The following is a 27,427-nucleotide window of genomic DNA, read 5'->3' as shown; positions in this document are numbered from 1 at the left end:
GCATGCTATATGCAGAAACCAATTAAGAGCTGGAAAGTATTTGACCTATGTGTACAGAATTATTGACTAACACTCAAACACAATTTGAAAACACCATTTGATCTCAGCAGTTAGGCTTGCATGAGGAACACCAGGACAGCATTCACACACTACCTCAAACTAACATACACTCCAGTATCTGGTCCAATCTTCCAATTGTTCCTCAAATTATGTAATTTTTAGAGAAAACTTGTCTTTATTTGGCTGGGGTTTTTTTCCTACACTCATGTTTTCCTTTCTCTATCTCTCTCTATATATATATCTATGTATGTATGCACCAAGATCTTAATATGTGAAGTACAGGCAGACATAAAGGCACCTTTTCTTATAAAAGCAAAACCAGAAACCTAAAGCTCTGACCATTTTCATTAGAAATCAAAGTTATCATAACAATTTTTAAGTTAATTTGTTACTGTTACAATGTTTTCTTGCTTTCATATTCCAGCTAAAATCAGCTGTGGAAATGACAGAAGAAAGGGTGTTTTTTTAACAGCATAAATTTTAAGCCAGAACAGAAGCCGGAAGTTCTGGAAGTTTCACAGGAAAGCTGGTCAGTTTAGTTTTATTGCTGGAAGCTATCTCAACATTTCTTTTAACATTTGAATAGAGAACAGATATGAATCTCTGAAAATTAAGGTTCATGTGCAGCCAAATCAAAGCAACACATGAATGGGTGCTGTTATCAAATTGAACTCTAACCACCATCAAGCTCACCACATACATGGCCTCTGGTGTGATATTCAATTAAGTGATAGAACCTTAGTTCCTCAGGATAGGGACTATGTATTTTGAGTTCAAATAAGACACTGTGGGCCACTAAAAATTAATACTGAACTATCCCTTTAATGCTCCTGAAAAGTTTTGGCTACTACACAGAAATACTTGGAAAGCTGTATTTCAAATCTCATGCTTTTCCAACCATGTACTTAGAGATAGTTAAGTCATAACAATCAGTTTTGGATGGGAGGTAGTGGAAGTCAGCTGAAAACCTGGGCTGGGCCCCCTCCTCACACAGTTCAGAGCAACCAAGAGCATCTGCAAGCTTCCCATTCAACTCACTGCACATGGGACCCCCTCTCCACAAATCTGAACTACTCTTAAAACTCTTAAGTTTTTACACCATGGAATCAAGCACAGAGTTTCATCACTACTATTTAGCTTTAATTCCAAACAGTTCCTATTTAAAAGTTAACAGGATGTACATGTGTACATAAAATGTGGACTAAAAAAAAATAAAAGAAAATAAGCTCTCATGTTTGAGTCATTAGAGATGACATGTTTCTTGGCATAAAGCTAAATAAGGAGAGGGAAAAGAACAAGAACAGCTGGACAAGATCCAAGTTCTTAATGCCTCCAAAGCAACTGACATTTACTGGCCAAAGAAGACAACACTTCAAATAATTTCAGCCAAAATAATTTTTTCTTCCTAATTCTTAAACAGCTGTAGTTACCAAGGCAAGACTACCTTATCCACCTGAACTGCCCTTCATTCTTTGAACTGGTGCACTATGCATGGTAGTATCAATGTGGATGTGTTTTACAAAATTCATTCAATGCAAAAAGAACTCGTACTGGACTGCTCTGTGGATACCACTAGTAACTGCCAAACCTGAACTTCTCCAAAGTAACATGGCCAACCACAACAGGCACGCTGGTGTCTGAGAGCAGGTCTGTCAGTCACTAGTCCCTGATGCACTTTAAATGAAGTGTGCCTTGCATTGCCCACCCAACCAAGGAGAAAGCAAGGACTGCCACATGCACCTCTCCAGGCAGCATGGGTCTGCCAAGATAACCAGATGATGGGCAGGTGGTGAGATGCACACATACCAAACCCTGTCTGGGAGACCAATTGCAAGGGTCAGTAAAAGGGTTCAGTGAGCACAAGAGCAGGGAGTGGCATCCTATCTCCCACATCCTTTTCTTTTGAAGTATCTCACAATGCAATGAGCTGAAAGGAAGGCTGCAGCAGAGAGATAAAACAGGTAGGAACCTCAGAAAATGACAGTTTCTGATGTAAAGCAGTACCTGACAGGACCATGAGGAGCCTGCAGAGATATATAAGTGACATGAATGGACAAGAAATAAAACAACAACGAATCTGAGTATTAACAAATGTGCACTAAATGCAAGTTTTTAAGCTAGCTCACAGGATTTTTAGCTAAACCATTAATTATAACATATAGAAAGGGACTTGAAACAGTTCAGCAAAAGGTTCAAGATACAGCCATGGTTTAAAAAGCAGAACCTCAAATTCCATAGCTTTGAGTAAACAGAACTGAGATGAAGAGTAATGTTAGCCTAATTAAGGTCTTCTAGAGGACACCAGTGCAGATTGCTTTTTTATAACATGCTGTGCTAGTCACATCAAAAGACAAGGTTACTTCTTTCATAAAGAGGTAACAAGTCTGGCTCTGTGAATGGAAAAACCCTCAAAGTACACTGTCTTCCTGAACAATCCAAATCTGCTGAAATACATCCAAGTACAATAAGACAGAAAACCATTTGGCAAAGGAAGCCTGGCGGTTTCTGCTTGCATATGCAGAAGAGTGTGTGAGTATGTAAATACAAAAACTAATTCTGGCAGGAAGTCATCAAAGTCAAGTATGGAACATTTTATGTGGATATCAGGATCAGGAGAATTGTTTCATCTACACCAAGTTTATTACTAAGATTCATTTATCAACAATCAGATCTACCTCTTACTGTTACAGACCATGACAAAACAGTGGGAGAGATACACATAAAACCCAGAGATGCTTCTACTTTTTCCTCTGGAAACATAAAGCAGTGACACCTCATGGACAAGGTATTGAAAATAGAGGGACAGAGGTCTGATCTGCCCTGACAACCTCCCCAGTCTCAAACAGCACCACTATCTGTCTGGCACAGATAGAGCTCATTCCACAGTGGGTCTGGCTCTGGTACCAGACAAAAGGAGCCTTACACAGGAGCAGTAGTACCTAATGAAACTGGAACAGATTTTGAAGTGAGAAAGGGTAGATTTAGACTGGACATAAGCAAAATATTTTTATTATGAGGGTGATGAGGCACTGGAACAGATTGCCCAGAGAAGTTGTGGATACCTCATCCCTTCAAGGTATGGTTGGATGGGGCTTTGGGCAACCTAGTCTAGCAAAAAATAAGATGTCCTTGCCCACAGCAGTGGGGTTTTTGGACCACATGTTCTTTAAAAATCCCTTCCAATCCAATCCAAAACATCCAAGGACTCCATGATTCCACCTGCCCTATAATGTTCTCTGCCTTTCCTGGCTCCCACCCATACAAAGTCAACCTGTTTGGGAAAACAAGGGAGCACCAACAAACAGTGCCAAGACACAAAAAGATCCAAGATATACAAAGCCAACTATACAGACAACCATAAGGCCCTGCACACTGATCCTCATGCAAGTGGGAAGGACAGCTCCACATCAACAGCACACAAGGGTAACTCAGAGAAATGCTTAACTTCTGCAGAGCTGGCTACCTCTCAACAAGGAAAAATAGCCCTCCTTTGAATGCTTTCTGATCTTAGACCTAGTTCTAAAATATTTACTGAAATGACACTGGTACATCTGGAGATTTGTCAGACACCTATCCCAGCCACAGAGCTCCCCTCCTCCTCTTGTTGTTCCACACATAATACACACACCAGAATCCCCTCCATAAATTGTGCAAAGTTTAAATTGTTTCAGAAATTGCATGCTCAGCATCTGGGAACATACATATTTCTCAAAGATCTTCTCAGTACTGCCTGTGCTGCTGAAGACTTTTCCACCCATCCACCTCAGGAAGCATATATTTACCATGAGCAAAGATCTATTTTCTTGGAGAAAAAATGTCCTAGCTTGAAGCTTAATTTAATCTTTGGGACATTGATTTATCTATCTTGCTGCCCTCAAAACAAGCCCAGACAAATTTCTTTCCAGCTGAAAAAATAAGTTTTATGCCTTTTTCTGGCACTCTGCAAGCCAAACTGTGATCACATTTTTTTGCTGTTCAGAGTTAATTAAGTGGTGCTTGGAAACCATCAAGATTTGTTACATCATCTTCCTTTCTATCCTAGGAAGGTAACCTATATTGTTGTCCAAGTCTTTGCTTTTCCAGGATGTTAGCTCCTCCAGTGGGTAACCTCTTCTACCTCATCCTAATCCTACCTTCTCCTCAGGGTCTCCTTTTAAAAGTCCCTTTATCCCAAGACAAGTAACCCATTCTAGCCTGCAAAAGACCACTCACTCTGAAAGCCCAGACACCATCTCTACTCAAATAATGAGGGCCAGATTCTCTCACTCTACTGATATCAGTATCATGAGATTAAGTCCTCATACATGAGCAAAGTATCTCCATACTTGGGCAAAAGCTCAACAGTCACTTCCCAGCTATCCACCAAATTGTTTTGATAAGTCCCAGTGAGGGATGGAATATTCAGTAATGGAGCTACAGGAATGCCATGCCAATGACAGAGCTGCATACACAGATAATCACTGTAAAATACTAACAGACATGTAGCTTTTCACTTCTTTCCTTTTTTCATACCTGTTCCCACAGACAAGTGAAATACTAACACTTAACAAGTCTGCCTGGTTGCAAGATATGACTGCCATCACTGAAGGAGATGCAACTGAAAATCTTCCACTGTTCTCCCTCATCAACTCAAGTCATAAAAAGCAGATTTTACTGCTTGCTCCTCTGCTCTACATTCAGTTTTGGGCTCTGGTAGATTTTACTCTCTGGGAGACCAATCACTTCAGGTAATAGCCTGTACAGAAAGATGGCTTGTCCAGATCTATGAGCTTCACCTCCATATTGAAGGTGACCACTTAAGATCAAAGCAAAATGAAGACCTGAAGGGATCAGTGCAAGTATCAAGAGACCAGTTCCCAACAGCTAGCTGTACTCAAACACACAGTGGAGCTGCTCATCACATAAGCCTATGATTAATGGTGTCCTGATGAAAATAGGAATTCAATTTCTATTTTTCTAGAATAGCCAGAGGCCTTTTGGTATTTTCAGGATGTCATTTTGGTGTCTGGACCTTTACACAGTCTGAAACAAAGAACAAGTACTTGCAAAAGAAAGATAAGGAAGTGTCATGTACAGTCTGAGCACAAAATCTATGCTTCAGCTATAATGAAAGGGTGTTTCTGCAAGAAGCAAAGTCATGAAAACACAAGCAAGACACCAATGGGAAAATATAGGTGACTTCTGTGGCAAATTGTACATCACTGCATACAACATTTCACTATGGGCAGCACACTGGAAGGAGGGAAAGCAAAAGGAAAAAAAAGTTGGGGAAAAACGGAGGTAAAAAGCACTTAAAATAAGAACATTTTGACTTTACTGAAATCCCACCCACTGCAAGGACTCAAGGTACTCAAGGACCCCAGGCCAAACATACCCCACTGAGGAGCCTTGTTAGTCCTCTCCAGAAAGAGTGAGGAAGTTTGCTCTCTCCATTACACTGGGGTGAAAGTCCCCCTTACACAGCAGCTCCTCAGGTAAAGTGGAGGGGACTGGAATCACTGACACCCTTACATGAAGATGGCAGAGCCCAGCATCTTAGAGGAAAGCCCCAGCCATGAGGCAGCTGCCTTTTGCAGATGCTGAGAGCCAATGCTTCCATTCAGACAGAAGCAGTATGCTAACTGAGTAAGTTAAAACCAGATTATTTTTCCCAGTTGTTCCTTCCAGCACACTTTGTTCAATGGAAAGAAAATTAAAACCTAGACAAGTTGTTGTATTCATTAATCTCTGCAGACTCACTGCAATCATAATTGGGCAACCTAACTGCTCAGATTATGCCAGTGATTCAATTGCACTGCAATACAAATAAAGATAGCGGCATAAAGTGGGCTGCAAAGTAGTAAACATAAAGACCAAATGAAGTTATACATTTGTGCATCATTGCCCTTTCTAATAGAGTTTGGAAAATTGAAGGCAACATACTATTATATATCATGTGCTATTATTCACATAAGTGCCTAAATTACAGAGTTTTGGGAGATACTAGTTATATGCATATTAAAAAGTCATTTATTTCATCATATAATACACAGACCTCTTTCAAGACTGAAATAGCAAACATGAAAGCGACATCTGAATAGCAAGTCTCAATTAAAAATTATTTCTGCTGCCATAACAACAGCTCTTTCCTCCAGATTTTGGGTTCCCTTCTCACACTGAGCACAGCAGGAGAATTTCTGAACTCTAATTCATGCTCTTCGCATTTATCTTCTTCCAAAAAAAAAAGTGTGCTGAATACAAACTGTGACAGGAGTTCACAACTTCTCAGAACACTGGATAAAACTGTTCATACCACTTAAGTACAAAATTAGAGGACCTGAATAAATCAAGTTTAGACTAGAGGCTCTTGAGAGCAAGGGGGAGGTAAAAATCCACACCAGATAGAGCAGAGATACAAAAGCCATTATTTAGAAGCAGAGGACACCCTGAAACGTGCAAAGGATGTTTAGATGTAGGGATACAGCCGAGTTAGCCTTTGCAGCACTTGTGATGGAGGCCTTGGCTCACCTTGCACGCACAGGGATGAAGATGCTGAGTAGCTGTCAATCACATGCCCCTTAATGAAGCCCTGGTGTTATTTCACACTCAGTCTTTTGGTTTTCTTCCTTGTTATTTTCACCTTGTGCCTAATTGATTACAAGCTTGGCTACCACTGGAGTTTGTTCAGCTTCACAGTAGCCTGGCCAGGGGGAGCAGCCAGCCCCGAGCCCCCCAGCAGCCCCTCCTCCAGCAGGGCAATGGGGACAAGGAGCAATGCCTGGGCACAAAGGGTACTGCAGGCCAGCCGACCTCTGGCACTCCGGAATCAGCTGCTCCTCTATAAAGTTTTTCCCACCCTGTGAACACTAACTCCCAACCTCCAAATTCAGGGTTTGATGAGCTTAGTTTTTCAGAAGCCATGTAATATCAGAAACGGCTTTCTAAGCATTCCCTCCCTTCTCCCTGAAAGGATTTCACACAGCTTCAGGGAGACAGACGAAAGCTTCCTCTCAGAATTTAAATATAAATTTATATTCAAAACAGGCTTAATTACTAAACTGCAGTTTGTTTTATGTGAAAGGATTTGTCTTTATCATAGAAACCACAGCTGTTAAAACAGTGTCTGATAGTACTCTTTTCCTATCATCACTATTCCTTCATTAACCACAGTGTGTATCTTTTATCTTAACTGCCAAAAAGAAGCTCTGAAGTACTAAGCTGCACAACTTCTACTCGAGTTAAGAAGGCTATTATCATCCTCACAGCACAGATACATCAACCACAACTACCCCAACACTGCACAACACTGAACTGACATAAGCAACATCTTTCCCAAATTGTTCTTTTAATCATTCAACAAGCTGTCCTCAGCTAGAGGCACCAAGCAGAATGCAACCCTCCTCCACAAGCAGCTTTACAACCAAGGATGTCACACACTCTTTTTGTAATGGCAAGAGATAGCACCAAGTTAGAGTGCAGCTGGCTGCAGTGAGATGCCTGTTATTCTTCCTTTGACTTCTCCACATATTCTTTTCATCTGTGCTCAGTGATGTGGGCTTGAAGCTCTTGAAAAAGAGCATGACTAAAACCACACACTACACTCAGTCTGAAGTTTTCAAGTCTTTGAAGGTTTTCAAGAGATTTCTTTTGGATTTAACCACAAGGTTTTGGAAGAGCTAACAGCAGCACCCTTCTTGTATCCCTGCAGGTGGGATAGCTGCACTTACATCTAACCCCCAAACCTTCACTTTCAGCTTCTCAAATCTTCAGAAGTACCAGGAGTCTAGAAAGAAATGGAATAGAGAAAAATAAAACAAATTAAATTTTTAGCCTTTTGTTTTAACATCTCTTAAATGAATTCTTAAGTTCATTTAAAATGAAGAGTGTAGTTTCCAAGGCACACCAAAAAATTTTAAAAAAAAGAACTTTTACAATAAGAAAGGAGTTGGAACAGAATACCTCAATATTATTTGTTTTAAAGAGCTGAACAGGAAGTTCATGAAAGGTGTCCTTAGCCATGAATACTTTGTGGTTTTCATTGAAATGTACTGATGTATCACAACTTTGGCCAAACTTGTAAATGCACATATTTCAGGGGAGTAGGTAACTTCAGAAAAGAAGTCCTCTTTTTACTCAGGAACACACAAAATCCTAAATTTTAAGAAAGTCTCCCCATTCTAATTAAAACCACCACTCAGCAACAGGGAAAACTTCTCCACTACAATGCTGCCTCTCGTGTTGCCGTTGAGCTAGTGGGCTTTCCCTACCTCGGTGGCCAAAAAGATCCGTGCAGGAAAAGAGGATGATGAAACACAAAAGTAACATCAGTCAGTGCCTAGACAGTGACTTTCCATGCAAGCCTTTCTCGTTTCCATGCTGTGGTAAGGCCAGATTGATAAAAGGTGCTGAATAGCAGCTAAAGGCACTCTGGAAAAACAAAACACCAGCAGCAACAGGAGTCGAGCCAAACTCAACTGGATGTGTTTGCAAACCCTGCCAGGAGCATAATGACCACTGTAAAATGTAGCTGTCCTCACAAGTCAAAGGAAAAATGCTCCTGAGCACATGCTATTCAAAGCCTGTAAGAGCTTAGGCTGCCAGGCTGCTAATTCCTGCAGTTTGTAAGTTCTTAAACAATCTGTTGACTAGTCTTTCAAGGAGAAATAGCCTGGCACTCACTCCAAGTCTTTTCTTCACTTAACCATCCATAATAAAAGAAGAGTTGACCTGCATGTAAACCAACAACCAGCCAGAGGAATTTCCCTCTTACCGTTCCTGGATGTCACACATCCATGTAGATGTATTTAACATGCTGGTTATCTTTTGCATGATCAAACACTCGATTGCAGCTGGTACTTTGAACACCAGGCTAAGAATCCAGGTGGAGAAATTTCCCCAGGGACTAAGGAAAGCAAGGCCTTAAGGGCACCTATATCTCAAATCTTACTCAGTAAGAAAAGATAGATGTGTAACTATTTTACTACCAACCGAACAACATTACTCAAGCCACCTCCCTCCACTTTTCCCCCCAAAACACACAAGCACAATTACCAAGTATTTGAAATATGTAGGAATCCTTACATAAACTAAAAACATCCTTAGAGCTGTGTTAAATTCTCCAGCACTGCCAATGTAGACAGATCCTTTCGTGATTAAGCACAGAGCTATGCAGGAACTGAAGTCAGGCACCTTCATGGCAGATTCACAACATTCATAACTCCTTTGTTCTGGTGTCTTGCAACACAAATAATTGTATTGGTCACTAAGTACTATGCTTCCATATAATTTTAAAATCTTTCCACAATAAAGTGTTTTTCTCAATATAATGCTTTCCTCTACCAACACTAAATGTAAGGCAGTTTAATACGACCTTAACAGAGAATGAGGTGAATTTAACAGCAACCTTTATTATTTGCTTGGGGCAGGGGGGGAAATTAGAATTAATCAGCCCCACTGAACTTTCCTATCCATTTCAACCTGGGGGAAAGTTTTACAGCAGGAAAGTGTTTGTTAATCTTTATTTCTGGTCACACAGGGACATGAGCAATGCTACTACAGGTTACCCACCAGGGAGGGAGGTGTTCTGCCATAATTGCAGTTAAAAGGTACCTCTGTACAGAAAAACCTCAAATAACACGGCAAGTTTATATCTGCCTTGGCAGGGAGCAAAACACAAAATGGGAAACAGGGAGAGATGTTTATGGTCCAACCCACGAGAGCAGAGTGAAATATCAAACAGCACATCAGCTTACAGCTCCTCTGCTCTGAGCCACAGCTTCCTTAGTCCCTTTGCATCCTGTTCAAAACCCATCAGTAACTGTCTGCTGCTGTGCTCCTGCCTTCCACAAAAAGCCATGCTTTTTTTGAATGCTGCTCTGTATCAAACCCACTGCAGTCAGTTAAGCACTGCAAAACACTTTAGAGTCCAAACACAGCTACCCTACTTCACAACATACTGCAGATTGTTTTAGAAGGGGAGGAAAGAAAAAAAGCAAAGTCAATAAATCTTTAGCTTAGGGCAATTTTAGCTTGTGTTTTGCAGCTGCTCCATAGCAAAAATGATGCTTTACACCAAGAATTAAGGGAATATTTTCAATTAAAGCATATCTTGATCTCAAAATATCACCAATCTGATTCAAACTCCAGTTCCCCCCTCATCAGAGAAGTAGCTTCTCATGGGTTTTGGATAGATATCATTTTTTTAAATTACCAGCTGAAACTGGGACTAAAAGCATTTCTCTGAAAACAATACTGAAACTACAAACATCTCGCTGTCTGCCAGAAAAGAACATCAAAAACATGTTCCAACTTGGCTGATGCTTGGACACTGTCAGCCTAAAGCCAAAGTGTTCAGAGCCAGATACTTCAAGGAGGAGTGAAGCTGCCTCTGCCCTCTTTGTTGTGCAATGACCCAATGTCAAGACCCAGTGGCCAGTTTGGGGAGGGAGAGCCAAATATTGTATGAACAAAGTGACATGGTTTTCAAACATGATTCAGGGCCCACTTACACCAGAGGGAAGTAGTTCAGCACCTCTATTCTACTAGCACCAGTAGGCCAAAATCAAAGCACTGAAGACATTAAAATACTGCCTAAAATGCAAAAGCAAAGCCAAAGGAACCACATAGTGCTTAGAGAAATGAACAAATATCATGGCAGGTAAAAATGTTTTCCCAGAACACCAAAATCCCTGTCGTAACTTAATAGCAGTAACCCAAGCTATTCAGATCCAAAGGTGTTTTAGGAATTTTGGAAACAACATCTTTTACAGAATTAAGAATGCACAATGCCATGTTTAACTCTGGCCATGAGTGACTCAAAGTTAACACTTCTCCTCCATCTTAGCTTACTCATTCCAATTACAATGGTTACTCAGAATCAGCATACCAACCATCAGTAACAAGGGTAGCAAATGCTTTCCTTTAGGCAGGAAAAACATATTTTCTACACTGTTCTTTGAGTCTAACACAGGATAGATCTTACCACATGTATTAAAGGTTCACCACTGACTGTCTACATAAAATCTTGAATTGCTGTCATTAAGATTTTAAATACAGCAGAGTATTTAGATAAGCTAACCTTCATTCTTGCTCTAACATCTTCTCTGTCTACCTTACAGAGCTGCCTTGATTTGCCATGCAGATATGCAAGGAAGAAGAGACACTACTTGGATCATCACTCCCTGTCTTCATGGGCTGGAGATGGCAGCCCATAACTTACATACCATGAACTGGGGAAAGCTGAGAGCAGGGAAATCCTTCTCCAGCACTGTGTTCAAAGATACAAATCACTTACACACCATAATGCTACACTGACACTTAAAAACATCAGCGAAAGGAGATGTCCTTTGGTATTTTTAAGACAGGCAACTCTAATACATAAACTAAGTCCTAAACCTGGGGAGTTCCAGGTCACACACAACACAACTATGAACTTTATAAATTCAGCTAATGATAGTATTTAATAAATACTAATGTATTATACAGCCTTCTGTATTTAACACACATTATAATTATGTATGCAGTGAAATCCTTGCCAAAGCTTTTGCAGCAAGAAACACCAAACTCTGCTGAAGCTTTTGGACTTCACCTCCACGCAGCCAAATAGGAAATTGCCACCACATTTTGGGAAACCATATAGCCACAAGCAGTTCAAAGCCAAGAATGATAGAGCACTTCTCCCTTTTCCCAGGCTGAGCAAGCCTGTCCAGTCATTCTTTGTGCCACTTCCAAAGACAATTAGCAAAATCTTGTTTCAATTAGCTTTTCCAGAGCTATAAGCACAAAGACCACTGTACAACTTGAGAAAGAAGAGGTGAGATCAAAAACATCAGGGCAGGGAAAGACCAGATAAAGCAAGGGACAAGAAATCCCAAAGTGTGTTCCCCTGAAATGCTGAGTACTGTGTGGGGTAAAGCCAATGCTTTTGTTCAGAACAAGGAGCCTTCTTACATCAAGTTGGATTTTAAATCATCTTTCTCAGTTCTCTTGATTAAAATTATTAATTTCTTCCTAGAGAAGAACTCTACAGTATACTGTATAATGGCTCTACTTCTTTTGTATAAGGGTTTAGTCTACCTGTACACATCTGCAACATTTCACTTAATACCAGCAAGATTAATGCACCTTTTGAGCACTCCTAACTTCTGGTTGACAATTTATTTTTTTTTGGCAACATCCCACTCCTAGTCTTCCTCAATCTAGGCATCTCCTTTGCTCTTCTATTGTTTCCCCTTTGGTACAACTCTTAACTGCTTTGTAACTCAAATGACTGCCATAAAAAATATTTTATTAAAGACCAGATGAAATAAAAATATTTATCCTGACTCACATCTTAAGGTAGGAAAAAGAAAATAAGGGTCACTTACTCTGACATGGTCCACCAATAGATAAATTTATGTTGCATTTTGTCCCATTTTCCATACATGGCTTTAATTATTCTTTCATTTAATATATGTTTTAAAATTTAACAGTCTGACTGTTTCTTCTGTAAACACACACTGTGCTTCAAACACACCAGGGGCTGTTACCACTTTGGAAAATAAATAACTTTCACACATGTTTATATTCTATTTGAACCAAATCAAGAAATATGCAAAGAATGAAAATGTAATACTTCATTGCTCAGAGTAGATATTTAAAAAAAAAAACCCACTCCAAACCCCATGCAGTTCTCTTTTACAGAGTCTACAAGAAAGATGGAGAAAGAGGATATTATGACAGGAAATGGGAAACTGCTTCAAACCAAGAGAGCAGGTTTAGAGTAGATATTAGGCAGAAATTCTCTATTGTGAGGATGGTGAGGAACTGGAACAGATTGCCCAGACAAGCTGTGAATGCTCAGTCCCTTGGGAGATGTTCAAGGCCAGGTTAGATGGGGCTTTGAGCAACCTGCTCTAGTGAAAGGCGTTCCTACCCATGGCAGGGGGGTTGGAACAAGACTTTTGAGGTTCCTTCCAACCCAAGCTATTCTATGATTCTATACAGAAAATAAAAAACATGGTTAGTCACCCAAGAAAATAACAGCTTTTTCTACAGCTTCTGTTTCACTTACTCTCCAAGCAGCAGCAGTCTCCTTTCTGAGAAGGAGAAATTTTAAGTTTGTGTTTTCCCTCCCAATAAGAAAACTCACCTCAGGGAAATCCATGTTTTTTGCAACAAAATCTACCTATTAATTTCTGGTCTTTACAGAACAGAAATACCTAGTATAGGGCAACAGCAATGCTATCTCTGTAACCACCAACACTGGGAATTAGTCAAGCAGCTAATTGCAGACAAGCACAACTGTGTCACAGGCCTTGAGAGGTGTTAAGTCACTCCATGCTGAGGAAGAGACTCGTGAGACCTTTCAGCTCAGCTGGCAGCTTGCAGTGCTCCTCCTCAGAAATCCCACACTGCTGCACTGAGATAACAAGTACATGTTTGTACAAAGGGGTCACTGATGTGAAATTAAGCCACCAAATTTCAACCAATTTTGACACCTGAGAGCATGAGAATTAATTCATTGGAGTAAAGCTCTACTGCTTTCATATTCTAAGTTTAGTTGGAGCAGCAATTTATGCTCTGTATGCTAAAGGTTACATACACATGACAGTCTTAATAACAGCGACTAAAAAATTCATGGAAAAAATTCCCAGTACTATTATCACTGGATGCACAGGCAGTGTGTAACCTCTCTTTATAGCACTGAAAATGTGGCACACAGGTAATTGAAGCATCAGAGTTCCTTAATGATGATAATAATAATATGATCCCACATCTGATGGTTGGCTGCAGCTTAATGAAACAGAAGAGCAATGAATGACTTAGACAAAACCAGGATGGAGGCTAAAAATAAGATTTGTTTCCTCTAGACAAAGACAGAAGGAACTAAGTGATAATGATTACCTGAGAATATTGAGTAAAACAGATAATCTGTGATAAAAGCAATCTAAATGTCTAGTACACCATTATCACTTCTAGCTCCTATTTTTATCCTCAGGAATAAAAAAAAAAAATTAACTAGCTTCTTTTATATTACCAATGGCCCTACACAGAAAATTATTATGGTAATTACTCTCCTTTTAAAAAGCACCTTTTCTTTTTCTTAATGCCTTCTTCTGCCCTTATAATATGGGCCGGCAGTCAATTACCATCTCACAGGAGTAAAGTCCAAAACATGCCACTTGCCTGAGTGGTGGCATCAATAGACCTTCTTTGGCAACACAGTCACTGGTGACATGCAACTTGCATACAAAGTATTCAGCCCAAAAAATTAATACAGTTTAAGAAACTCATCTATCACAACCAGTATTTGGGGGGAACCCCATCAGTGTGGTAGGACCTAAGTATCCATCTAACAATTTCTTTTAGAATGCAGGAAAAAAAATCCTCGCTGTTCTCCCTCCTTCCCTCCCACAGTGATTCATTTCTGAAGACAAAACTTCTCATTTCTAATATACATTAAATGTTTATGCTTGCCTGACTTGGTGTGAAAAGGAAAGCATAAAAAGAGTAACTGAGTCAAGGGTGTAATTGTCAAAAGTTGTATTAATGTGGTGAAATCCATGTGACAACAGGAAAACCAGCAGATCTAAAAGTTCCCATTGGCATGCTATTCTTAACTTTGTGCTCAGAGCACCTAATTTGAAAAGCACTTTGCTTTTCTCTTCAAAGATAAATGTTTTAAGAAAAAGGTTGTTTTAAACACAGATATTTTTATACCACGAAAAAGCATGGAGTAAACAAAGGAAATGAGCATGCAAAAGCCTCCTAGCACTACTTCTCTTTGGAAGCAAGAAGTGAATTTCACGATCTTGATTCTGACAATGAGCTGCTGTTCTAAAGCGAGCTGAGTTTCTGAAACCATCCCTGGTGACCCTTAAGATAACAGTACTAGAGCTAGACTTCCCAGTAGAGCTGCCTTTTTTTTAAATACTTGCTCCCCCCATGAGAGTGTATCCAACCCATACTGTCATTTCACTACAGTGCTTTGCCTCTGTGTGCTCTGCCTCAGCAAACACTCAGTAACACCAATCTACTTCACCTTGTAAAATTGTGATGTGGTCTTCACACAGAAAACTCTATTGCTTCAAATTGAAACATTTTATCAAGTTTAAGACATTCTGTTGCTTTCTAGTTATGGCTAAAAACCTCGACAAAAAACACCCATTTCAAAAGTACCAATAATTTTACTACCATATCCTCAGATACCATCTGAGGTAAGAAAGTATTAGTTTCCACAAGAGTCAAGCATTACTGTGTGCACTGCCCTATTTCAAAGAAAAAGTTCTTTCACCCATAGCTTCTGAGAGAGGTAGAAACATGGCTAATCAATGAGCCTGTCACACTCAGCTTACAAGCCTTTGGAAAACACTGGTTTTTAATCATCCACTTTTACCAACCAGCTGCGGCTACTTGACAAGCTTTGCACAGGGTCTCTCATGACCTATTAAAACTCCCTGCTGTGCTGTGAAAGCATTTGAGGTAGCTTATGCTTCTGAATTAGAGATAATAAAAGCCACAGACACTACTACATTTGGAATAGCCAAGAAAACGCAAAGGAAAATAGCTTGTATGTCAAACTCCCATGTGGAAACTTCAGTTTCTGCAAAACAAAACAATTATTTTCAAATTTGGTTTCTTAGAATCTTACAGGATAAACTCTGGCCTGTCCTTGAAACAGACAAGGAGAGGAAAGAAAGAAACCTAAAAAAACATTTTTAAATGTATTTATTTGTACTTTGCACAGACTATGCCTCCCCACTGCTCCACAGAAGAGTTTTATACCCAGGTTGGTATCTAACTCTGTGCAAGTGACTTAGGCTTATTTTGTATTTTGCAGCAAATCTCATCATCTAGCTCCTCTGTGTAATTAAGATTCCTCTTTATCTCTTTATGTACTAGCTCCTGCCTCCACCTGAGTCCTCTTACAGGTGCCTTTCCTGAGCCAGCCTTTGGGAGCACCAGTATCTTCTTTTTGGAATTGCAGGATATGTGTGTCATGCTCCTTAGAGCATCTCCTCTGTCAGTTTAACATCTATTCAAATTCAGTTTCATCTTCTACCATTAAGGATCTAGAATTTCAACACCTCCTTTCAAGCTCAGCTTGTGCAAGGAGGATACAAATCCTGCCATAACAGCACACTGCATCTACCCATGCTTAAAATATTTGCTTGCAATCTCAGCTCCCCCCAGAATGGGGGAAAGCCCAGCTCCCTGCTTGAACACCGTCTGCCTGAGGAAGTTATCAAGTATTTGCACTCAGCAAATACACTCAGCAGGGACAACTCAGGACAGGCTCACACTGTGTGCCAAGGGAGAGTGCTCTAGGAGAACTCTGGACATGCGCACACTGTGTGCCATGCCATGGAAGAGCTCTCTAGGACAGCCTGGTGACACTGCCAAAAGCACCCACCCTCTGTTCTAGTGTCATTAGCTCTCTCAGAGTAAACATCAGCAGCCTATGAATTTTCCATGCCTGTAATGCAGCAAAGGCAGTATAGGCAGCAGAAACTAAAGCTCAACACTAGCTAGGTTTGAAGTCAGATAAGCACATCCTGAATCAGCCCCACACTGTCCAGTCTTGGTTTTACAGCCAGCATGCTGTGTGGGCTGACAGCCTTATTTTAAACCTTTGCATATGTGTTATTTAACCCATAGATTTAAAACAACCTTGGAATTTGCAGATATGAACCTTAACAGCTTTCAAGGAGTAATAGGATTTATCAGGCCAAAAATTAAGAAACTCAAATTTCTAATTTATAGCAGAAGCTCATACCTCCTAATTTAAGTCCTAGTGCAAGCTGGGATACCAGATCAAGTGCTACTTTTTTCCAGCTCTATATTTACACTTCAAGGACTTTGTAGAAGCACAGAGCAGATTCAGCTAAATGCCTCAATTGTGAGCCTCTTTGGGGAGGTTCACAGAAGTTTGGGTTACATGTCTTCAAACAGGTTTTTAAAGCAGTATACATCTAGACATCCATCTAGGAATGGAAGGAGGACTCAAACTTTAAATTTAGGAAAATAATAGCTTTACCTTACATATGCACAGAAAAGCATTGAGACAAAGAGGGTTTCTCTTCTACTCTGGCAGGAGGTGCAGCTGAAGAATTTCAGCCTCACCCATACAAAATTAGATATTTATTTTGGATAAATCCCACAAAATGCTTTCCGCCCAGCCAGCACTCCTACCTGCTGGTTTGGCAGCAGCAGAGGCAGGCTCTGTGCTGCAGGATGGCAGGCAGCCAGCCACCAGCTCCTGGGCCTCTCCACACTGGCAGGGTACACTGCTCAGTGCAGCCTTGGGGTTACTGCAAGGCAAGCACAGTGACAGCTCTCAGCTGCCACATCTCTGGGCCTACAAGGATCACCAGAGCCTCTGCCACCAGGGAAACAGCAAATTTAGGGATGTACCTTGCCATACCCTGCCTGTCAGCTGTTCCCTTCCCTATGACGTGTGCACACACATTGGAAAAGGGGGAGAACAAACATCACCCCCTGACTTGCTGGTTGGGCCAGGGAAGCACTGAGGGATCCCCCTGTTTTCTGCCTAAAAACAAGCAAGTAAAACCCTATCGCATCATTGTACGTGTTACTGCACACTGGCTGGCCAAAAGCACAGCATGGAGACTGCATTTCAGAACCAACATGCTGTCATTACATTACAAAGGTTCTATTGTCATTGTATTGCAAAGGTTCCATATTGCTAGAGCTTCCTACCTCCTTGATATTTCTTGTAGGCAGCTCCTCTAGGCACTGACTCTTCCTTGTCCTCATAGCAGCCAACTGACTCCAGGTCCCCCCAACCAACCAATCCACTCTTTTATAACACTCTTCTTTTTGGCTACAGCTGTGGCCTGTTAAAGTCAAGCCTGCTCCCAATCTCTAATAATTGGCTCAGCTGCAACTCTTTAGGGGGTAAGATTACTTTCTATACCACCTTTCTTTTCTTATATTGTATCCCCCTACACCAACATGCAACATATGCTGGCCGAGTTTTAGCCCAAAGCAAGATAGAAAACAACAGAAATGTGACTCCTGCCTGAGGTACACACCTTTAACCATGCTCTGAGGATCCCCTAACTTCAGGATTTTTTTGACATCAAGCCTCACTGACATCCCTCAGAGTCACCCAATTGCCCCTCTTGTTCCCCTTCCCCAGACAGACTCCTCACTGAGAATTCCTGAATTTTCTGTGATCTGCCATCAAGAGTTACACTTCAGTGCAAGGGCATCACAATATTGACATGCTGTTAGGCTGCAAAGACAAACTTCCCAGGGAACACTTAAGCCATTTCCCTGACAAACAGCACCATTTTTATCACATTAGAACGTGTCTATATTGGTTTTCAGAAAAGCATTACTGGTTCCTCAATGCTGATATGCCTCTACCAGAAAGCTTGCTATATTTTGGCAGATACAGAATCATCATTTTTATCCATGTTTAAATCCATACTTGCAAAAGGAAATATACAGGACATTTCACTGAAAAAGTTTACACATCAGTGCTGACATAACAGCATGGAGAGATTATAAAAATAAGGTTAAAACACATATATAATTAAGCATTGTTTGCTAGCAGCTCTTGCACATGCTTAAATAATAACACATGCTTAAAGCCAACATTATTTTGTGTTACTTCAATATCCTTTGTTAGTCCTCTTAACAACCTACAAAGTTATCTAACAATAAATCCAATCTGAAATGTTTCCAAGAAGCAAACTTCAAATAATTAAAAATATGGGGTTTTTCTAATGTTTCTCTTTTCAAATACACAAGCGTCATCAAACATTTTTCCTAAACTGGAGAACTTTTAAAGATAATTAATGTCAAACTTCTCAAAAAAAATTTTACTATCCTGTTTGTCTGAGTACATGTATCTTTTCATATACAGCTGTGTTAAACCATTCCCTTTACTGATGGTTCCTGTGCTGTTTACTGTTTTCTTGAATTAAGGTGGGAAAAAAAGAGAGGGAAAGAAAGAAAAGAAGAAAAAAAAAAAAAAAGAAGAAAAAGGCAAGCAGGCTCCCACACAACTTGAAAAATATGAGTTATTTCCCAACCTGCCATTCCACCAGAGTGCCTGACCTGGTGAGATCTCACATTCCCCAAAGGTTTTACACCCACATGGGTATCAGGGAAAAAAATAAACCCAAAAAACCCCATCAACAAAATACCATGGAGATCTGCCTCTCCTGCTCACACAGGAGGCATGCAGGGTGCCAAGAAGACAAGATCATCACATAGTGTTGAAGGTTTTCTTAATGCCATGTGCATCCCAAACACCCAGGCTGCCTGCTGTATTTACTTCCAAATGAATCTTGCTGTTAGTTCATAGATTTATTTTATACAGATTCCTATGTATCTTCAACTCATTTACACAATGTAATTAAACTTTCTTTCCATTATGTCACATTTAAATCGAATTTGATCTGTCAAGTGCCAAGTTCTCCATGGGAGAGAATTCCTCCTCCTTATTTCTCTTCCTTGCAGTTCCCTTTCATGTTTCACGGTGGTTCTCTGCACAGCTTTCTCCATAGGTACACAATTCAACACCTTGCTAAGAAATATCTCCTCCTAACAATAAACCTCTTTGCAAATAGAATTAACAAGGCAAGTACAAACACAAGAGCAATGAATTAGTTGCCATATTTACCCAAACTACTGCTTCCACTTCCTTATGAAGTGGAAGCAGTAGTTTGGGAAAATGAAATTCTATATTAGATACATAGGATAGCTTAATGTCAAGCTCCTCATTTGCAGAATTCTGCAGCTGGTTTGTAGGAACCCTGCAGCATCTCCCTTCAATTCATCTGAGAAATGATACTTACAAGGTTTCCAATAAAGTCTTTGTGGCAATATTAGTCACACTAATGACTGCCATTTAATAACTATCCTGAGAACACTGCAAAGAAAAGATACATTTCTACAACAGACAACAACAACAAAACATATAAAGCTTATGGTAGCTTCTTCTGTTAAAACAAGTTAATTCATAAAGGTAAGGAACATTAATGCCTGACAATTTCCTTCTCTTTGCAATCTGTCCTTCACATACAGTAATTACATTGGGAAACCTCCCTCCATAACCAATTAATGGACATAAGGAAAAAATCAATTGGGACTAAGAGAGTACTTCATTAAACATATTTTAACACCAACACTAAATCCAAATGGTATTTTTAAACACATCATCTACACTTGAAATCTGCAGAAGTACTTTAGAAATGTTCCTTTTGGTGCCTTTGAAAATTAAAGTGCACTTGCACTAAAGGCAAAGAAAAATAAACATCCAACAAAACAACTAAAGACACTGCAAAATTGCTTAAAAGCATATCATAGTGAAGCATGACTAGTGCTTCCAGGAGGGTTGTCCCAAAGGCAGACAGAGCTGATACTTTGTCTGACAGGGTATATTATCTGGAGTGCAATGTAATCCAACAAAGAAGACAAAGGAAAAAAAGATTCCCCTTAAGTCTTCTCCAGAAAATAAGAACAGCCAAACAGTAATAAATCATGGAGTTATAACTCCATTTTGGCATAGCTACAGGAGGACACCACTGAGATTTTAGTGGGGGTTTTTAAATTGTGAAGTCAAACAGATTAAACTGTCAAATATAAGTCTGCCAGGAGTTTGCTTAAAGTACTTTACAGCCACAGCACTATTCATAAGTTAAAATAAACCAGAATTACAGACACTGGCTATCTGGGACTGGGATCAGAAGAAAAATTTGCATGTTTTATTTTCTAGGAAACCGCCCTCTGTTACATATTACTTTCAATGCACTACTACTCAAGTTAGTAGTTTACATTCATGAATTCCTAGACTGAACTGTGCCCAGCTTCATTCATCTGAGATCAGTGCTCAGTATCAAATGCAGCAAAGACTACTGATAAAGGCACATATTTGCATATAGTTAATCATCCTAATTGGTATGCAGACCACTTTAAAAATGCACTAATCAGTGTTACACCCAGATGCAGGGTTTGTTCAGCAGTAAAAGTCATGATCTAAATACTTACCCAAACAAATATCACATTTTCAGGGGTGACTGAAGCTCAGCATGTTGCAGTTAAAGAAAGAAAACGGCTTTAACATTGGGAGACAGAACTTTGAGGCTGACCTTAGATCTCCAGCTAAATTGAGTTTCATCTTTTTAAGTCATAAAGAAATCCACTTTGTTTAACAAGGTTAACTCACTGTCCTGAGAGTGATGGAGGCCAAGTGTCTGCTGTCTTTGTCAGGGCAGACTCCTACATTCATTTCCCATAGCCTTGCTGCAGAGCCTGCTCTTACACCCTTGGCAACAGACTTCAGCAACCAGGACCTCCCATATGAGGCACAGACAAACCAGTGGTCATCAGCAGTCCCAGGGCACCCTCCACACCCTAACAATTCCCTCAAATTCTCCTGCCAGAGCTCTAGAGCCTCCTACCTGTAGCACCCCTTGCAGGTGAACAGAAAGCGATAAGAGACAATAATCCCAGCAGGGATCCAGGGGAAGCCAAGCAGAAATCAGGAATTCTTTTCCCAGCCAGGAGCAGACCTACAGACAAGCAGCACTCTTGGCTTAAGGCCATAGAGCCTGCAACAAGGTCCCAGAAGGCTGCAGACAGACCAGACAGGCATTTGGAACCAAAAACCCCCAAATGTTTTGAAGGGAAAGCTTGCACCCAACTCTGGTAACAACAAGCTGAGAACAGCCAGAGCTTCAGAGAGTATCTATAGAGGAGGTTTTGAATAAGGGCATCCTGTTCTTATTTTTCTTTGACATCTGCTTTCATGTTGACCAGAAAAAAAAAAAAAAAAGGAAAAGGGAAAAAAGAAAAAAAGGTTGCAGAAGACAACAGATTCCAAGAGAAGCAGGCAGAAGGGTAATAAGAATTAGGCAATTAAAGCAGGACACCACACAGCATTCCAAAAACACCCTCTGCTCCTTAAATCTCTGGGGACAGCATAGATCAGTGCTCTGTCCAAAGCATAATGAGACAAGGAAACAGGCACAGAGGTGCTGGGATACTGATCATCATGGGAAGCAGTCAGGTTCTGCTGACAGTCACAGTAACCATTATACAGCATCTGCAGCTGGTTGCATTCCTTGTTGCACACACAATATTTTTCGAACCAACTACAGACCTCATACAAGTTCAACTACTGCAACCACCATGCCAGATAACTCAGCTATTTTGCAGGACAACAAATGAGACAAATCCCATACACAACTAGCTCCACTAGACTTGTTTTCAAATTTGTTTTAACTTCATTTAATTCTGGTCTTCCAGTCACAGCATACCTTGGAGAACTGGTCTCAGTTCACATTATCTGGGTCTACTGTACAGCCCCCCCCCCGCCCCCTCCAAGAACTCCTTTTTGAGAGGATTTATGAATTACTTACATATGGGGGGGGGGGGGGGGGGGGCAGAATTGCTGCAGTTCATTTTTTAACCTGAAAGTTAATAAGCTCTAGCAGCTCATACATACAAACACATAGTTTCCTTTTGCACAGCTTGTACTTTAAGGAAAAGGATTTTCCACACAATTAGATGCAGTTGTTAGACAATACATTATTTTAGTGGAGAAAGAAACTAACATGCAAAACATTTCAGAAAGCAGCCACTAAGCACATTGCAACCATGTAGCAATACAAATGGTAAGGCAGGCATTTTTATACCAGTGTTGTAATGTCAGATTTTAAAAATAAGAAACACTAACACATAAAATCTATATTAACTCAGACATACAGAAAAGCTTTTCCTGAGTTACCAAGCCTTCAATCCTACTGCCACAGCCAAGCATACAATACAGACTTCCTCAACACATTCTTAAGAGTCAGTTAAGGGGTTTACTCCATTTATCCCATTTTAAAGTTGTTCTAGAACCTGAGCCCATTTAGAGAAGAAACTGTGTAAATTTCAGCTTAAACTTATTCCTGCCAGTTTATATACATTTCCTCTCATGCCAACATTGTTCTTTAGCTTAAATAGCTCCTCTCTCCCTTTCTAGTATTTATATCCCAGCTGTACTTGCAGACTGCAATCATATTCCATCTCAGCCTTATTTGCTAGGCTAAACAAGCCAGGCTTTCCCTGTCTTCTCTGGAATAATTGACACTGCTGTCCTCCAGCCTCAGTCTGCACTATCCCACCTGCAGCACAGGTGAGAGAACCCGTGGCTGGCACTCCCCAGGAGCTCACACCCATTCCACCACGGCTCCTGATGTGTCCTGGCCTAACACACTCCACCATCACTTCCTCCACAGCAGCAACTTAGTCAGTGATCAGCCAGTGCACCCAGCACATCCTGGCTCTACTGCTCCCCTCCCTGAAACGGAGCTCCTTGCTCACAGCAGGGTACAAAGGTAGGACTTTCTGTCCCACTAGAAAAGGATGTACAGGATAGTTTGTTTTCAGTGTGGATGATTTGTTCAAGTATGACTACACATCCTGTGTCAAAGCTTGCTATCTGACAGAGATGTAATCAGTCAGTTGCTCACCATTACCATCAACTACCAGGATTCACTTTAGTTTTTCACAACCTCTGCTAAAAAATCCTTACAGCAGGCAATCTCAAGTACTCAAATCCCCCCTTAAGCTCCTGAAGTCACCACTGTCTTCAGCTCAAATCCTGCAGCAGCCCTTTCTAGGCTCCTAAGGAAGACTCCATCCCTCCTGACCAATGGCACAGCAAAGTCTACGCAACACCACACCAAAAAATGACCAATTTTGTCACTGGTTTCCAGCTTAGCTGCAGAACTGAAAACGAAAATAATAATCCAGGTTTCCAAGTCATGCATTTCCTCTCCTAGCAAATTATTCCCACAGTTGTAATCTACTATTTAGATGACTCTTGCTGGGAAAGGCACATTCACTTGTGCTGCTTCAGAGCCAAGAATCTTCCTCCTTGTTACAACAGTTATGTTTTCTTCATAACACAGGATAAAATTACTCTTCATCCCAAAGAGTCTTCTCCAGACCTTGATTCCCTCAGCTGACAAAAGACCCCAAAAATACAAGCCAAAAAGTATTCCATCACACGCTCATTGCTGTAAAGGAAGAACAAAAATATCCTCACTCCGCATGACTGTTCCAGGCAAGGAAATTAATCAGCCAAGATTTTGTCCCAAGGTCACCGTAAGAGGATGTCTCTTCCCTTAAGTGCTAGGACATCTGCACTCTTATTTTAACTAAATGCAATTATGCCAGCAGAAAATAGTTTTAAACACAAGACAGACAACTCATTCAGGCGTTCAGAAAATACCAGAGCATGACATGTAGGATCTGGAACAAACTGGAGGAGCACACCTCCAAGCCAGACGACACAGCAAATCTGCAGCAGCTCAGCAGCAACCGTACCTCAGCTCCTGGGGCTACACAGCAGATCTTGGGGAAGCACTGAAACGTGCAGCAGACACTGTTACCCCAAATAACTCACTGCAAATACCATTTACCACATACAGCTACCAGTAGCATCCACAGCACACAAAGCCCAGCAACGCACCACCACTGCAGAGTTGGGTTTTTTTCTTGGTTTTGTTATTTTGTGTTTAAAGCCCAGAAGTACACTTACCCTCCCTAGCAAGCAGGAGCCCAGCCAAGAATTATAAAACATTGCAAACAAGCAGGCAAAGCAATGAAGTACAAATACAAAGTTACACTTTCCATTTTATCTGTCTCTGTAGCCGCAACGAAAAGTAGCTCCGTTGTTGCCTTGGGACCCAAGCAAATTCCTGACAACTTCCAAGACAGATTCGTGGGGTCCACGTTTTGTTCCAAGGACCGTATTTTTCCCATTTGCAACCCCGCGCGTAACCCTCGAGTACGATTTAATCACAGAGCTCAACCCGCTCAGTCTACTAATTTAAAAAAAAAAAAAAAAAACAAAAAAAAAAACCAAAAAAAACACCCCAAAACCAAAAAGCAAAACAAAACAAAACAAACCTACTACAGGCACTTTTACCATTTTCCAGGCTTTTTTTCTGCACCACCAGCAGCAGAACAAGACCAGCTGCCGCTGCTATTCGCCGCCCGCGGGAGCAGAGCCCACGCTCGCCGCAGGCTCGGCCAGCGCTCTGCAGCAGCGGCAGCGCTCCTGCACACCGAGGGAAGGCAGCGGACCGCAGGCCGGCCTCGGCTCCGCACCACCGAGACCGGGATGCGCCGGAATCGTCCCGACCAAGGGCGGCGGGACCCTCCCCCGGCCTCCTGCCCGGTCCCACCGGCAGCGGGCCGGCCGGAGCGGCGGCACCGCGGGCGGCCGCGCACCGGGGCTCTGCCGCGGGACGGGACGGGACGCGCTGCGCTGCACTGCCCTGCCGTGCCCTCCCGCCGCCCGCCGCGGAACGCACCTGCCCACCGCGCCGCTCCGCCGCCCGCCCCGGAGGCGCCCGAAGCCGCTGCGGGATGCGGCCAGCCTTCCGGAAACGCTTCCCAGCCCGCTGCGCTTACCCAGGAAACGATTCCGGCCGCCGGCCGCCACCGCCCCTCCTCTCCCTCCGCCCCGGCCGCCGCCCAGAGCCGCGGCCCGCAGGGGGGCAGCCGGGCGGGGCCAGGGGCGATGGCCGCGGCGCCATGGCGGCAGCGTGCCCGCGGGGCCTGCTCCCGGCCCGCCTGACCCGGCCCGCCTGACCCGGCCCGGCCCACGGCGGTCAGCAGCTCACATCAGAGCAGATGTACCTCTCTGAAGGAGTAGAGGTTGTGTGTGAGGCAGGTCTACACCCCGGGGAAAACAAAACAAAACCAAACAAAACAAAAAATTCTCCTTAGGGAAAAAGAAGGGTCTGGCTCGTCCTTGGCGTGTGTAGTAATGCCCGTATCAGGTGAGGCAGTGGTTATGACTCTCCTAAAATGCCACCTGCTGTATCCCAGTGCTCCTCTGAGTGAGAGACAGAGAGGTAGACAGTGAGACAGTCAGGTAGGCTGGGAAGCCCTAGAAGAAGATTTTATCACTCTCTACAATTACCCGAAATGAGGTTGTTGACAGCTCGGGGTTGGTCCCTTCTACCAGGTAAAAAGCAATAGGACAAGAAGAAACAGCCTGAAGTTGCACCATGGGAGGTTTATGCTGGATATTAAGGAAAGTTTCTTCACTGAATGGGTTGTTAAGCATTGGAACAGGCTGCCCAGGGAAATGGTGGAATCGCCATCTCTGAAGGTATTTAACAGGATGAGTAGATGCAGTACTTGGGGTGTGGTTTAGTGGTGGACTTGGCAGTGTCGGGTTAATGATTGGACTTCATTATCTTAGATGTCTTTTCCAACCCTAACAATTGTATGTTTCTACGATTTTAAGAATTGTTTTTCACAGTGGATATGGGCACCAAGTAGCAACGTGGTGGTGGGTTACACACCCACATGGCTGATGAGCATTAGCAAACCCCATCTGGTCATGGATTAATGGAGTGTACTTGGCATGGGCATAGGCTCCAGGCAGCTGTGCTCTGGTTGGTCTCAAACACGGGTAACCAGTGTAAATGGAAAGGAATGAGGTGTGCAGAAAACAAACAAGTAAAGGACCAGGCCTGGCAACTTCACTGCTCTAACCTGCGTGCACTGCTGTAGGGTTACAGCTCAGATTAAATCCCTACACACATTTTGAGATGGATGAGTAAGGAATCACAGCAACAGCCCAGACAGTTAGAAATGAGGCTTAATAGAACACACCCACAGGGAGATATTTCTGTTTAATACCTTCCAAATATGTGGAATATTGTCTGTTCTGCCAAGCTAAGCTTTTGAGATTGCAGGGGAAGAAAATGGTCATTGCTAAAGCAAAAAATTCAACATAAGATGGTAGTTTAATGAAAAGCATGTAATAGACCTTTTACTTCTACACCTTCTAACAATTTTAGGAGGTCGCTGGAACAGCAGATGCAAAACAATCAGCAGTAAAATAGTGTCCTATTGGAGTGACCTAAGACATATAAGGAGGTCAAAGAAGTCTATTACAATAATGAAATTGGCATCTCATACATTTTCTGACATGTTCTTGTAAATGTAAACACATTTAGTAGTCCTGTTGAAGTGCCCAAGTCTGCTTTAAAATTTATCACACCTTTTATAACAGCAAATCTCTTTATCTGCAAGAGATGATTTTTCCTATGCATTCCATAACTTTCTTCTGTGTTTTGTTCCCTGCCTTTACAGTCATGTTCCTGGTCATAACAGAACACTCACGAACTAAGAACAATTTAAAGGATCATTAAAATTAATAGCAATATTAAGTTTTTAATTAAAAATATTTCTGTTTTTATAAGATCATATTGACATCCACCAGCCTAAAGAACAGAAAAAATATTTGTAATTATAAGTGCTATACTGATGAACAGGAAGAAACAATTAGGTGAAGACGTACAATGGTTAGGCAAAGTAATTCAGAGCAAAGCACCTAAAAATTATACTCTAATATTTA

General features: G+C 41.5%; 1 protein-coding gene across 11 annotated transcripts in view; it reads right to left on the bottom strand.

The window, feature by feature from the left end:
* APBB2 (amyloid beta precursor protein binding family B member 2) overlaps positions 1-25,519 on the bottom strand; it is a 164,377-nt gene extending 138,858 nt beyond the window's left edge. For 7 of the 11 annotated variants that reach the window (XM_071432490.1, XM_071432493.1, XM_071432491.1 and 4 more), the window contains exon 1: positions 25,365-25,519. The gene's annotated coding sequence lies outside the window, so the exon portion shown is untranslated. Of the gene's footprint in view, positions 1-24,976; positions 25,078-25,364 lie in introns of those variants that run through there. The other 4 variants (XM_071432492.1, XM_071432488.1, XM_071432486.1 and 1 more) reach the window with 3 other exon arrangements.
* Between the last annotated feature and the right edge of the window lie 1,908 nt (positions 25,520-27,427).

Source organism: Agelaius tricolor, unplaced genomic scaffold (genome assembly GCF_023055355.1).
Source record: "Agelaius tricolor isolate 1412-34295 unplaced genomic scaffold, bAgeTri1.0.p SCAF_8, whole genome shotgun sequence".
In the NCBI taxonomy this organism is placed as follows: domain Eukaryota; kingdom Metazoa; phylum Chordata; class Aves; order Passeriformes; family Icteridae; genus Agelaius; species Agelaius tricolor.
Note: the sequence above shows the minus strand (reverse complement) of the source record. Positions and strands in the feature narration are given on the sequence as shown.